The 14805-nt window shown below is 44.8% G+C and overlaps 1 pseudogene; it reads left to right on the top strand.

The window, feature by feature from the left end:
* Positions 1 to 1404: 1404 nt before the first annotated feature.
* Positions 1405 to 13146, top strand: LOC103224102 (3 beta-hydroxysteroid dehydrogenase/Delta 5-->4-isomerase type 1-like; annotated as a pseudogene).
* Positions 13147 to 14805: the final 1659 nt, after the last annotated feature.

Raw genomic sequence — 14805 nt, 5'->3', positions numbered from 1 at the left:
CTGAAAAAGAAGAGTAAAATAAACCCAAAGTTAATAACTATAAGCCAATAATAAAGAAAATCATGAAATAAAAAATGAGCAAACAATAGACAATCAGTGGTCAAGTTTTCTGTACTCCATGAACAAAACTTCATTTCAGAATGATTTTATATTTAAATATATATCCAGGACCACAGAAATCTTAAAAGAAAAAATTAGGAAAAGATGGGAATAAAATAAGAATAAAAATCAGAAAGTGGTTGCCTACCAAGTAGGTTGGGTACAGTGCGAGGAATTAACTAAGAACTTCTTTCCAAGAAGAAAATGGCCTCTGTTTTTTTGGGTGGTACTTACATGGGCATACATAACTGTCAAGTTTCACTGAACGGAACACTTGAGATCTGGGCAGTTTAATGAAAATAAATTACATTTTTTTAAGAAAATAAAGTGTCTCGGGAGCTTATGGTGGGTAAATTCAGGCAGTTCTAATGCATAGGCTTCAGCAGCACTCACAGCATGTTCGGTTCAGGAATTTGCTGAAAATGGTTTCGCAGTCAAAAATATGGGATACGTTCAAACATCTATGACAAGAGTCATTGGGGCAAACAACTACAAATCTCCACTCTTGTGGTACAGGCCGTATTATTAAGCAGTTACCAATAGATAGCTTTCCTTCAATGATGTTCTTCATCTAGCAACCCAGAGCTCTTCAGGGGAAAATGGCAATTGAGGTTTTGGATGTATTCAGTAGGAAAGAAAGTCACCTCACATAAAACTAAGTGATTGGAGATGTCACCATTGCAAATTTCTAAACTTTGCAAGACAGCAGCAACATTTCAAATGCCACTCAGGCAGGAAATAATGGGTTCATATGGATTTCCCTCCAAACATATTTACTGCACAAAGACAAAGTTCACATTGCACTTGGAGATTTCTCCCAGTCTAGTTTAACTTCACAGATTGCAGATCCTAGACAGCTGGTATCAACTGACCAGTGTCTGTTAAGGCTAAGTCTAAGACTCTTTACCACAGTCTTTTCCACAGACTCTTTACCACACACTTTACCACTTACTCCTTTTCAAGAGTAGCCTTAGGATTGGATTTCTCCTCCTGTTCCTGGGAAGAATCAGAGATGTAACCTAAAGGTCACTATTCTTCTGAGAAAAAGAATGCTTGAGGAGGTGGGAGCAATGAGTATGTGGCAGTTCAAAGTGATAAAGGGCAAGCCAGGAGCCACAGAGCATAAAGCTCCAGGGCTGCCTTAGGGGATGAAGTGACCAGCACCCCAACTCTTCTGTCCAGCTTTTAACCATTTAACTAATGATTAGAGCTTTTTCATTTTCTTTCAGCTACTCTTGGCAGTGGTGGGGACATGGAATTTTTGCAAAAAAATAGGGTGGAGGAAAACAAGGCATCTGTGCAAGTCTATAACCATTTTACCTCTGTTTTTAGTCTTCTCCATGGTCACCCTAGAATAAGATCTGCTCCCCAGCATCTTCTATTTCCTGGCAAAGGTTTCCTGAAATCTTGGATTGGCCATGACGGGCTGGAGCTGCCTTGTGATAGGGGCAGGAGGGTTTCTGGGTCAGAGGACCGTCCACCTCTTGGTGAAGAAGGAGCTGAAGGAGATCAGGGCCTTGGACAAGGCCTTCAGACCAGGACTGAGGGAGGAATTTTCTAGTAAGTAAACTTGAGTTTTGGGTGTGTGGCTCCATTTTAAACCCTGCATAGGTGTGGGGAGGTGGAGCTTTTCTGGCAAGTTATGGAAAGTTGTAGCCAAATCTAAGCCAATCCCACATCCAAAGTCATCAAAAAAAGAAAATTAAATAGTATAAAATGGTATAGTGTGAAAGATACTGGACAGGCTGTCCAGAAACTGGATTCTGGCCCTGACCTGGAACTTGAGAGGCAGCCACCTCAGCCTCCAGGCCCCTTTTCTTTTCATCTAGAAAATCCCACATCAGTTATCTTTCTTGTCTGCAACTCTTTTATGCTCTGAAGCTTTTTGTCTTGGCAATTGCTTTACAACATTCATAAAGGACAGTATGTACCTGGAGACCTCACAAGTGGGTCCCTGCCTCTCTGGACTGCCCTGAGCTTTGTTTTGTTTTGTAGCATCTTCAGCATCTTTAGTGGAGGTAAAATAAAAGGAAGCAAAGGTAAAGATGAGTGTTTAAGCATGTGTGTGTGTGCATGTGTGCCTGTGTGTATGTATCAGAGAGTGAGAAAGAGAGAGAAAATGAAGGGGAGGGAAAAATCAGAGAGAGAAAATGAGAAAGACAGAGAATGAATGAGAAAGAGTGAGAGAGAGAGCATCAGTGAGAGGGAGAGAGTGTGCACAGGTGCACAACACAGAGGAGAGACAGAGTAAGGGGCAGTATGAGACCAGACATGCCTCATTTTCATTTCTCATATATGGCTTTTTAAAAACCATTTGTCTCTGTTGCTCAATACCACCCCCCTCCAAAAAAAAAAACTGCAGAATTTGTTGTAGCAACTCCTTGTGCAAATAACACTATGAGGAAGGTAGAAAAGGGGTGACATCCAAGTGGACAATGAATGTATCATCAAGGTCCAAAAACATAAAGCGACTTGCCAAGGTCATCTGATTAATGTGTAGCAGAGCTCAGACCAAAGCTTCATCCAGAAGAGCTCAGACCAAAGCTTCATCCAGAAGAGCTCAGACCAAAGCTTCATCCAAGCTTCACTTGGCTCTGGGGCTGATGCTTGGCAAAGTGGGTCTTCAGTCTCTCCCTTTGCCTCCCTGTGTGCCCAATTCCCTGTCCTCCTCCCCATCCCATGGGATTGGGAGGACTGTGTGTCTACGTGTGGGCTCTGACTGTGCAGAAGGTCATGCCCTGCCCACAGAAGAGTCCCCCCTTGACAGCATTCAGGGACCACACCCAGCACTCTACTCTTCTTTTGCTCTTCTCTGACCTCTTCTGATTTCCTCCACCCTCTGTTCTAATGGTGTCTTTGATAAACACATATTAACACTTGACCAATTTTAAATGATTGTAATCCTTATGTCTCACCAATATTTGTACTCTAACAGTTAATACAAAGAAAAAGCAATGCTCAGCCTAGAGGAACAATTCCCTGTGTGAAAATGCAGGGGATATAATGGATGGGCAGAAGATTGTATGAAGATAAAAACAGAATGCTTTTGATGTTTTTTCTGTGCCAGGCACTGTTCTACATGGTTTGCATGTGCCCACTCATTTGCTTCTCATAACAGCCCTATGAGATTGTTAATATTATTATCCTCCTTTCTTACAGATGAGGAAACAGTCAGAGAGAGGTTAATGCACTTGTCCAATGTCCCGCAGTTAGAACATGGCAAAGTTGGATTTGAACCCATGTAGTCTAGTGCAGCATCTGTGCTCTTAAGCAGTAGTTCGTCTAGCAGCTTGGGGAACGAGGGAACTATGGCTCCATCCACAAAGTCCCCTTTCCTGGTCTCTTTAGTTCCCTGTGAACTCGTTGGGGAAGAGTGATTTTCTCTTGCTTTAGACTTCTTCAGTTTTGAAATGGCAATTCCTTTGAGCCAGTCTGTCTGAAGTCAGCAGCAAATGGGAAGCAGAGGAAGGGAGCAGGAAGCGCAGAGGTGGAAATACAACCAGAGAAAATTCAACTCTCAGGCTGTCACCCACCTCCTCCCCAGCAGCCTCTTCCCTGCCTCCCCCATTGTAGGGCCTCCTTGGAGGTGCCTGACAGTGGGAAGGGGCTGGGAGTAGATAAAACAAGGCAGAGGCATCAGGAGAGTAAATAGTCCCACCTGTACCACAGAAAAGAATTTCTCCAGCCTTGAATTTTTCACTCTGAATTTTACTCTCACTGTTCTTTGGCCTTTGTTGCCAATTTCAGTTAAACTGACTTATTCTTACTCTTTCTCAGAAAAGTTGATTCTAAACAGCTAGTCCTGCACCTGGTGTACAGGGTACAAGACTCGGAGGTGGGGTGGGCAACTTTGAGCCTTCACTAGAAACGTGACTTTTAATCTGTCCCTTAACCTGAGCCTCAGTTTCCTCACCAATAAAATGGGACTCAGAATAGCTACCTCATGAGATAGCAGTAAAAGGAAAGAAGCAAGCTGTGAGCCGTATGCCGATTATAAAGCACAAATGAGTGTAGAGTATTTATCTGAGCTCCATGTAGCATGATGTTCATTTTGTGGGCTAATTCCAGGTGACAACTTTACTGGCAGCATCACTTCCTGTGGATTTCAGAGGAGCCTGAAGACATTAACGTTGTAACTGCTGCCCTGGGCTACACAGCTAGATGTTAGTCCACTGGTGACTAACTCATTTTCAGCATTGCTACTTGTTTTTGATAATATCCGATAAGAATTTTCAATAGAATTCATTATTTAAACTCTTCTGCAATTCCCTAATAATGGCTCCACTCTCCTCTCAGTTGCCCAAGCAGGAAACTGTGGGCATGATTTTATCTTCTCCTTTTCCTCTCAGCCCAGCTTCAACAGGTACCAGGATCGTCAAGGTAAGGTCTGAAATTCCAACCTGGTGTATCTCTCCCCTCCTCTGCTTCCACTGCTGGACCCTGCCTCCAGCCCTCATCTAAACTTTGGCACAGACATTCTGATTAATCTCTTGATCACCTGGCTTTCTCATGTCCCCTATACCAGTCTGTTTTATATCCTTGATGCAAGGTTAACTTCTACACTACAATTCTGCTTCTGTTTTTCTTTTTCTTTTTGAAACAGGATTTTACTGTGCCACCCAGGCTGGAGTCCAGAGGCATGATCTCTGCTCACTGCCACCTTCACCTCCTGGGCTTCATCCATCCTCCTACCCCAGGCTTCTTATTAGCTGGGAATATAGGCACTCACCACTAAGTCTGGCTAATTTTTTTATTTTTAGTAGAGAGGGGGTTTCACCAGGTTGTCCAGGCTGGTCTTGACCTCCTGGATGCAAGCAATCCACCTGCCTCAGTCTCCCAAATTGCTGGAATTACAGGGGTGAGCCACTACCCCTGGCCTGTTTCTCTACTTATTCCAAATATAAATAAGGGGTTTTCTTTGACGTGGTGCTGGAGACCAAAAATCATGATTCTGCATTACCTACAGAATTAAATTCAAACTTTTCCCTCTTAAACCCAACTCTCCACAGTCACCCTACTCTCCTTAAAAATTTTGGTGAGTCTCCCATGATCTTAGCAATGCTTATATTCCAGGCACAGCTGGCAGCTCATTGCTCAGATTACTTTTCTGAAATGAGATGGGGTAGAAACAGATGTGTGCTCTTTCCCAAAAAATTGCTAAACATGCTGACTTCTCTGTCTTTGTTTACTTGTTCCTTCCATGGAACGTACACCCTCCACTCTAACAACTCGACTCTAACCATCCCCAAACACCTATGTAACATCACCTTTATCAGGGAACTTCGAAGCCAGATTTGGAAACCCTTCCAAGGACCTGACCTGTGTTCTTGCAGAGCTCCAGAACAAGACCAAGCTGACAATGCTAGAAGGAGATATTCTGGATGAGTCATGCCTGAAGAGAGCCTACCAGGACATCTCGGTCGTCATCCACACTGCCTCTATCATTGACTTCTTCGGTGTCACTCACAGAGAGTCTATCATGAACTTCAACGTGAAAGGTACAGTAGCCTGAGGAGGAGATGGAGCAAGGTGGGGCAAACAAGGATGAGAAAGACAAACAACGAAGGAAGAGAAGTCCCTCCACTGAACACCTGCTGTGCTCTGGGCCAAGTGTCTCTGCTAATCACTACCAACTGGGGGAGTTCAAAGCTGCTACCTTCAGTTTTTTACATGAGAAGACTAGGGCTGAGAGATGGCAAGTAACTAGTCCAAGGCCTCCCAGGTAAGTGAGTAGGAGAGTTAGACTTTAAACTCACCCCTGTGTGACTCCAAACACTGTGGACGCTCTTTCCACTGTGGCTCCAATCAAAAGTCAACTAAACTCTGACTTCAGACTCTTGATATCCAGCCACCCCTTGCCTTGCCTCTGTGGGCCTGCCAGGTGCCACCATAGTCATCATTTTAAACCTTGTTTGTAGGCTGATGATCATGAAATGGGAAAAATCCCTTGTCCCCCTCACAGTGTGTGTGATGGGGGTGTGGCTCCCTCCTTCAGTGCCCCGGCTCAGACCTCTAGGGGAGCATAGAGACGAGCAGGCTGGGGGCCTCCAACTCCAAAGCAGTGTCTGGGGTGAATGTTTACAGCTCCCGAAGCCCCAGTGGGTGTGTGTTACATGGTGCTCCTTTAGTTTTGCTCTTTTAGTTTTGCCGTCTATAGGCAGCTTGTGTTAACCAGCTCAGTTAGACCTTAGACCTTCTACCTTGTCACAAGGACAGAAGGCTTTGTATATCCTGGGTTCTTCTCTTAGTGTACCAGAAAAATTTAATCATACCTGAGCTTGGAGAATGAGTGCAAGTTTTTATTGAGTGGAGGTAGCTCTCAGCAGATGGGGGAAGCCAGAAAAGCATGGTTTTCCCCTGGAGTCTGCTGCTCAACGGCCTGACTCTTCTCTAACTGCTTGGCCAAACTCTGCATCCTTCTGCTGGTCAGTGCATTCCTCTCGACGTCCAACTGCCCTGTGTTCCTTCACTGATGTGCTTCCCTCGACATCTAGCTGCTTCTGTCTCCTTTCCCTGATCTGCTCCTCTTGACATCCAGCAGCTTGCGTGTGCCTGCTAGAATCTTGGGGCTTTTTAACAGGTACAGGATGGGGGTGTGGCAGACCAGGGTGGCCTTGGGAAATGAAATATTTGGGCAGAAAATGCCTGTCCTCACATAGGTCTGTGGGGGTGGAGTCTTAGCCACAGACCACTCCCTCCCGCCCCTTCCCTCCTACCCAGCACGTCTTTTTCCCCAGTCCATATCATTTAAAGGGACCATGCTTTTCCCTTTATGGCGCTTCTGTATCGTATCCCCCCTCTGAAGAGGTACATCTAACTGCCGTTAGAATATGGACAATTACCAGTGTTAGCTGCCTCCTGCTGACAGGAGGTGTTGTTTTGGGGAAAACAGCAGTCAGATTCTTTCCAGAGGTCTATCTAAGGGTTCCTAGCAAAGGGGAGCCATCCTCTGAGGCTCCAGTTGCCTTACTGTTTGGGATTTGTTGGTTCCTAGGGAGAAAAAACAAGTTTTATAAGGTTAAGTATGCATGGGTTAAACATGTATATTACACAAGGAAAGAATTTAGTGCTAAACATTACAGAGACAAAATGTAAAATGTACTAACAACATTGTACCCTGATCTGTTTCACCCTGGACTGGTTAAACTTTAGAAGAGACATAACTGTTCTTGGTATATCTTCAGCAGTTGACAGGTGCGCTCCGGGAATTCTGGGGTTTGTGGACTTGCACCAAGGCCGTTAAAGGTTTTGTTTTTTTTCCTGTATCTCCTATCTCTTTCCTGGACCTTTCTGTCTCTATTGTGAAAGACCGAGATGGCCACTTTCAGGAGCTCCTCTAATGTACTATCTGGTCCCAGGGCCTGTTTCTGCAACTTCCTCCGGATGTCAGGAGCTGCCTGAGTAATAAATTTATCGTTTAGGATTAGATGTCTCTTGGCTGAAGCAGGAGATAGAGAGGTGTGCATTACTAAGACCTCACTTAGCCTTTCCAGTGGGATTTTCATCAAATCCTTGGTCAGTCATGGACAACTTGATATAATTGAGAGGCTTAGTCTTAGTTCTACATAAACCTTCCATTATTCACACCTGAAAGTGTCTCATTTTCCAGTCTTCCATCTCATCATTATGATCCCATGTAGGGTTTGTCACTGGTACTGCTTCTCTTTCAGTTGGATAATATTCACCCCTTTCCCTGACATTATATGTGATACAAAGCTCATCCTGAAATCTCTCTGCCGCTTGCGCAGTGGCCTGTTTCTCAGTATCTGTCAGGGTCTGATTCAAAAGTAACATAAGATCTCTCCAGGAGAGTTCAAATATTTGGGTGAAATCCTAGAAAGCCTCTATGTATCTATCAGGGTCATCTGAAAGCTTCCTAACATCCCCTTAATTTGCTTTAAGTCCTGTGGGAGAAGGAGACCTGGAACTTACTGAGCCCAAATTCACTGGGCATCTGTTGGAGGGGCAAGAGTGAGACTGGGGCTTGTTTAGGGTGAGGATTTCTAGGAGGGGCTTTGAAGCTGGATAGGGAGGTCAGGGTGAACACAGAGGAGCAAGGCTGAAGGGATCTGGCTTCTCTGGTGGGAGTGGTTCTGGGATTCTTATCTTTAACTCTGTGGGCTTGCCCCTTGCAGCCTTTCCTGTGATAGCAAACAGGAGGGTTGGATCAATCCTACATTGTCAGCAAAGGTCTGGATCACCTTGCAAGGTATAGAAAGCCTGCTCATATGGAGCCTCAGACCATCTGTCCTCGCATCTACAGAAAAGTTTCAACTGCCAGATGGTATAAATAAATGGTCCCTTCCTGAGGCCAAGTCAGTCCTTCATATAAATCATAATTTGGCCAAACCTTTGTGCAGAGGGATATGAGACATTTTTTTTCTCCAGATTCTGAGGGTCAAAGCAGTCCCAAAGGTTTACAATACACTCCAGAGGAATATAAGCTGGGGGTGGTGTAGAGAACTGGTTGCCCATTCTGAAAGACAGGGAACAGAGGCATCTATCATTTCTTCTTTCAGAAAATACTCAGGGTGTGATGGAGAGAGAAAGAAAATGTCCTCCCTTCACTTTCCACCTCTTATTCCTGAGACTCAGTGACCTTGGCAGGTGCTGGCCATAGATACCAATGTGGTGTGTCCTCATAAGGCAGGGAAAGCCTAGAGAGTAGGAATTACCTGCCCTTGCCTATGCATCCATTCCTCCCTACTGTTGGCAAACTTTGAGTTCCCTGGATCTGTTTATGCCATGAAGCATGGCCTCCTTCTGTAGAGTGGGGTTCATTCAGCAGGAATTGGTCCTGCCCATTTACACTGTACCTGTTGACTGGCTTTGGATCCCTCACCTGTTTTTTCTTTCTGGAGTCTAAGCATGAAGCTTGGAATTGAGTTTAGGACTGAAAAGGCATTTCAGAGGCTCTTTGTATCCATGAGCCATGCTGAATTTGCAGTTTTCAGCCAGCAGGGGTCACCCCTCCATTAACTTCTCTATCAGAAACAGAGTCAGAGGGGGGCCCCTCTCACCTACAAAAGGAAAAAAGAGAAAAACAGTTAAAGGGACAAAAAAGTGGGGGATGCTAGGGGAAGAAACCTTTGCTTAGTGCAAGTGGGCCCCTTTAATCCTTATAACTTTCCCCTGGTTCAGACCAGGTTAAATTCCTTGGCCAGGGGAGGAAAGGTCCCATTGGCACAGCAAGTGAGAAATGTGTCCATTCCTTGGCCCTGTGGGGTCCCAGCTACCCCTGGTTTTCTCCCGCCCCAACTTGTCGCTGTTAGGCTCAGCCTTTGCCTGCTGTGGGCATGCCCATGTTCCTGAACTGGGAGGGGAAAGAGTAACTGAAGGTGCCCTGAGCCATGCATGCCTGTAGCTGTCATCATGGAGGCATACATGGCACCTTTAGGAACAATTGGTCTGATTTGCACCTTAGGTGTCTGAGTCTAAAGCTCATTACATTTAGTAACATTGCCATAGCCTGTAGCAAAACCCTTAACATTATAAAGAAAGAGATAAGAGATTTCAAACTGTGGGAGAGGGAAAAAGAGAAAAAAGTAACAGAGCATCTTACCCACAGGAAAGAGAGAGAGGTGGCAGGGTTTTGGAAGAAAGGTAGACCATAGAGGTTTGCGTTTGCTCACACTTATCTTCCTGAGAGCCTGGATGAGCCCCCAGTAGAAATGGAAAAAATTCTCTTGTCCCCCTTGCAGGGCATGGGATGGGGTGTGCTTGCTTCTTCAGTGCCCCACTGTTCAAATCTCTAAGGAAGCATGCAGATGGGAAGGCTGTGGGGCTCCAGTCCCATGGCAGTGACTAGGGGTGAATGTTTACAGCTCCTGAAGTCCCACTGGGCATGTGTTACAGGGTGCTCATTTAGTTTTGCTGTCTATAGGCAGCTTATGTTAACAAACTCAGTTAGACCCTCTATCTTGTCACAAAGACAGAAGGCTTTCTGTATACCAGGTCCTTGCCTTGGTGTACCAGAAGACTCAGATCACACCTGGGCTTGGAAAATGAGTGCAAAGTTTTATTGAGTGGAGGTAGCTCTCAGCAGATGGGGAAATCCGGAAGGGGCTAGTTTTCCCTGGAAGTTGGCCACTCAATATCTCAACTCGTCTCCGACCACACAGGCCAAACTTTGCATTGTTCTGCCAGTTGGTGCATTCCTCTTGACATCCAGCTGCCTGTGTGTTCCTCCACTGATGTGCTCCATTCCACATCTAGCCCCTTCTGTCTTCTTCCACTGATCTGCTGCTCTTGACATCCAGTAGCTTGTGTGTGTGACTGCTAGGGTCTCAGGGGTTTTTATAGGCACAGAATGGGGACATAGCAGGCCACGGCAGTCTTGGGAAATGCAAATACAAGACCTCACCTAGGTCTGTGGAGTTGGAGCCCTAGCCAGGAACCACACCCTCCTCTACCCAGCACTTCCCTTCTCCCCTTCCATATCATTTAAAGGGATCATGCTCTTCCCTTCCAACCACTTCCATATCAAGAACATACAGAGCTGTCCTGACCACGTCAAAGAAATTCTCTCGAGAGAACTAGCAAAGCTGGTTCACAGAGGTCTATCAGAACAGAATTATCCAGTACATGCTTTCTCACAATATTTTCTTAACAATAAGAGTTTCCCAGTATCCAGAATACGGTCTCTTCAGCTCACCACAGGGGCTACTATTACCGAGCTATTTTCTGTAAGGTGCTCAAAATGCACTCTCATTCAGTCCTCATTCCTTAAATGCTTGGTGGTCTTTCCGAATTGCGACTTACCAACCTACTTTAAATTCAGACACATTTCCTTAAGCAATCTTTCCATGCAGTCTCACCTGCTGATTCCCAGAGCCCAGTCTCTTAAGCACCACAGTACACAACTGCTGGCCTGGCCCTCCAAATTCAATCTACTCTGATGCGTTTTCTAACAAAACTAATTGCTTTTGGGTCTCCAGCACCATATATAAAAAAAAAAAAAAAAGAAAGGAAGAAAAAGGAAAAAAAAATCTTTCCAGTTTCTGGTTAGCCATACCTCTAAGTACCCCTACAGTGCAAGGAGGGTGCTAAGAGTAACCAGTTTTTCATTTTAATTCTTACTCTCCACAGCTCCCAACAACAGGGGATGTGAAATGATAGGGAAGTGTTAGAGGCATCTGTTTCCTCAAACCATTGTCACTCCCAGGCTTAGAAAATACTTCACAATGTTGGTCAATTCCCCCTTGAAGGTAAACTAACTATAAATTTTCTCTGCCACCAGATTAATTTTTGAGAACATAAGGCTGTCTCTCCAGAAACCCAAATTCCACAGAGAAGGGGCCAAGAATTAAAATAATAATAATAATATTTTGCCTAGGAAATTTCTTCCTTCTTCAAGGGAAGGCACTCCAGATACCTCGCTTCCACACAGCTCAGTGGAGGCTGCCAGGTCCTCCCAGTGCAGATGTTACAAGCAGAGGACACACTCCCTCCCCAGTCCTCCACCAGACTCCACAGGAAATGCTGGTGCAGAGTTTAAAGGAAGGTTTGTCACCCCCACTATGCATTACCAGGTAAACGGAGTCACAGCCAGAATTGGAAGCATCTTTTCCAGGGAACTCACAATCAGGAAAAGAGTGTGGGTTTCCAGCATGTTCCCATAACTCACCGTTTGCTCAGTGACTCCAGGGATAGTCCTTGTGACAAAGTTTTATTAGTCCTCAACAAAAGGTAATAAATATCAACAATTTCATGTATATTTAAGAGGTATATTGCCTATATACAACTGTGAATGTGTGTGTGTGTGATGTGAATTCTTCCACTGCCTCTTTGTGCCTAAGGACTGGGACTGTCTGTATTCTCATAGTATAGCCTCCTGATTTTTTAGATTTTAAATGATCTATTTTCAAAGGTATTGATGACAAATTATTATTTTTCAATATCTCTTCTTGGCAAAATATAAAGTGATAACTTTATATATGTCCCTTTATATAGTTCCTTTTCCAAAATCATGGTACACACACAAGCACACACACACATGTCCATGAAACCCCAAAGTCTAGAAATTCTTGCTCTCCAGAACCCAAATGTCAGTTTCTTTTCGTTTTTGTGTTTTTCCTATGGCTGTAGCATGACCCAGTCTCAGTCAGATCCACTGAAGAATGCACCTCGAGTCTATTACAACCACTGAACTTGGGAGTGGGGAGTGAGACACACGGATCTGTTCACATGGTTAGCACCCCTTAGGGATATTTCCTGACATTGACAGCATGCTCCTCATGGACAAGTACTCAACAGCTGTTGGAGGCCTGTGTCCAAGCTAGTGTGCTAGTCTTCATCCACACTAGCAACATACAGGTAGCCTGGCCCAACTCCTACAAAAAGATTGTCCAGAATCAACACGAACAAGAGCCTCTGGAAAACACACAGCCCGCTCCATATCCATACAGCAAAAAACTTGCTGAGAAGGCTGTGCTGGCGGCTAATGTGCGGCCTCTGAAAAATGCTGGCACCTTGTACCCTAGTGCCTTAAGATCAATGCATATCTATGGGGAAGGAAGCCCATTTCTTACTGCCAATGTAAATAGGGCCCTGAAAAACAATGCAATCCTGTCAACTATTGGAAAGTTCCCCACAATCAACCCAGTCTATGTGGGCTGGGCCCACATTCTGGCCTTGAGGGTCCTGTGGGGCCCCAAGAAGGCCCTAAGTGTCCGAGGACAGTTCTATTACATCCTAGATGACAGGCCTCACTAAAGCTATGATATCCCTAATTATACCTTGAGCAAAGAATTCGGCCTCCGCCTTAATTCCAGATGGAACCTTCCTTTATCCCTGGTATGCTGGATTGGCTTCCTGCTGGAAATAGTGAGCTTCCTTCTCAGGCCAGTTTACACTTATCGACCGCCCTTTAACAGCCACACAGTGACATTGTCCAACAGCATGGTCACCTTCTCTTATAAGAAGGCTCAATGAGAACTGGCATATAAGCCACTTTACAGCTGGGAGGAAGCCCAGCAGAAAACCATGGAATGGGTTGGTTCCCTTGTGGACCGGCACAAGGAGAACCTGAAGTCCAAGACTCAGTGAGTTAAGGATGACAAAGATGTGCATGTGGTTATTATTAGGAGAAGTTATCAAGCTCTACCCTCCTGGCTTCATACAGAAGGTGACAAGTGCACAAGCCCGGGTCCTGCTGCCTCCCTTTCACACAATGCCCAACTTATTGTCTTCCTTGTGTCATCAAAACCTGTGCAGTCACTGGTCCAACCAAAAGCTTTCTGTCCTAATCGTATACCGGAGGACACACAATGCGACTTGCTGTTACCAAATCTCATGGGCTGCTTCTGAACAATTTGGGATCTCTTTTAACTTGAGGGTCTCTTTTGACTACCATAGCTCCATTCCCCTCTTAAATGAGAAGGGATTTCTTTTCTTTTAAATTTCCTATTTCTTCACAGCGTTCAATGAAAAGAGTAATAAATGATTCAATGCTTAACGTGGAGAAAGGTGTGGTTACTGTTAATACATAGTTTTCTCCTTTCTCTTACATTTCCAGGTATCACCATCCCTCATTGAGAAGAGTTGGATGAAACAGGGGTTAGCGGGTAGGCAGAGTAGTGGGAGGGTCAGGAAGGGCGGATGAAGACTGAATGAATAAGCTCTATGTTTCACACATGTACAACATGACCTACATATGATATATATTATCTCATTTAATACTCATCAGAAACCTGTGAGGTAGAGTGACTATTTCCATTTTATCAGCAAGGAAACTTGTGCACAGTCACACTGATTAGCGACTAGGCCCACTATGAGGGAGTTGGCCTTGAAAGTCCTTATCTTTCCACCCAGTTACACAGCCTGAATTCTTGTCAGTGGTATGGCGGAGCACTGAAGCATGGGGTGCCGATTTATGGGAGAGCCCTGGCTACCTTGTATTACCTCCTTCTTGCCCAGTCCCTTGCAGGGGACTCTCTAGAACCCAGAAAAATCCTTGAGGAGCATCTGGAAGGGTTTGCATGCCTTAGCAATTGGCCCTGAGCATGGGAGAGAGAAGCAAAAGTGCATCCAGCCTCCACCTTCAGTGCCAATTTCCTTGAAGGTCTGTAGAACACACCTGGCTGTGTGTGTGTTGATCATTCTGGTTATTCATAACCCTTCATTTCACCCTTTCAAATCACACAATGAAGCCACACCATGTTGTCCTGGGCAAGTAAAGAAAACAAGTGTGAACTTCCCCAAAATATACCTTCTATTCAGCCCCAAAGCAGAAGTCTCAGCCCCACATCTCCAGATTTACTGGTCTCTCTCTCCTTTCTCTTTTTCATTTTAAATTACATCTGTTCTTCCTTCATTCTTCCATCTCCTTAGCCACTTTCTTCTCTCTATCTCCCCTTTAATCACTCTCATTTGTCTCAATTTCCCTGAAGAGAGGAGGCCAATCAAGACAAGTTTGAGGACTTCAATGACAACATAGTTATTAAGCAACCAACAAAAACACAGTCAAAAGAACCACTGTCAGGGGCATCAGGGACAGAGTTGAACTGAAGCAGGTGAGGAGGTTGCTGTGGGTCCAGAGTGTGGGGAGGGAAGCTGTCTCCCTCTCGACCTGGGTGTATCACAGCATGATTAGAGTAATACCCAACATCAAGATGACTTGTTTCTTACACAGGAAATTTACAGATCATTAATCACTTGAATTTGATTACCACAAAGGAATTAGTTTCAGTGTTCAACTGTAGAGAA

The sequence above is a fragment of the Chlorocebus sabaeus genome, chromosome 20 (genome assembly GCF_047675955.1).
Source record: "Chlorocebus sabaeus isolate Y175 chromosome 20, mChlSab1.0.hap1, whole genome shotgun sequence".
NCBI classification, from domain to species: Eukaryota; Metazoa; Chordata; class Mammalia; order Primates; family Cercopithecidae; genus Chlorocebus; species Chlorocebus sabaeus.
The sequence above is the reverse complement of the archived record's forward strand: the minus strand, read 5'-3'. Positions and strand labels throughout refer to the sequence as shown.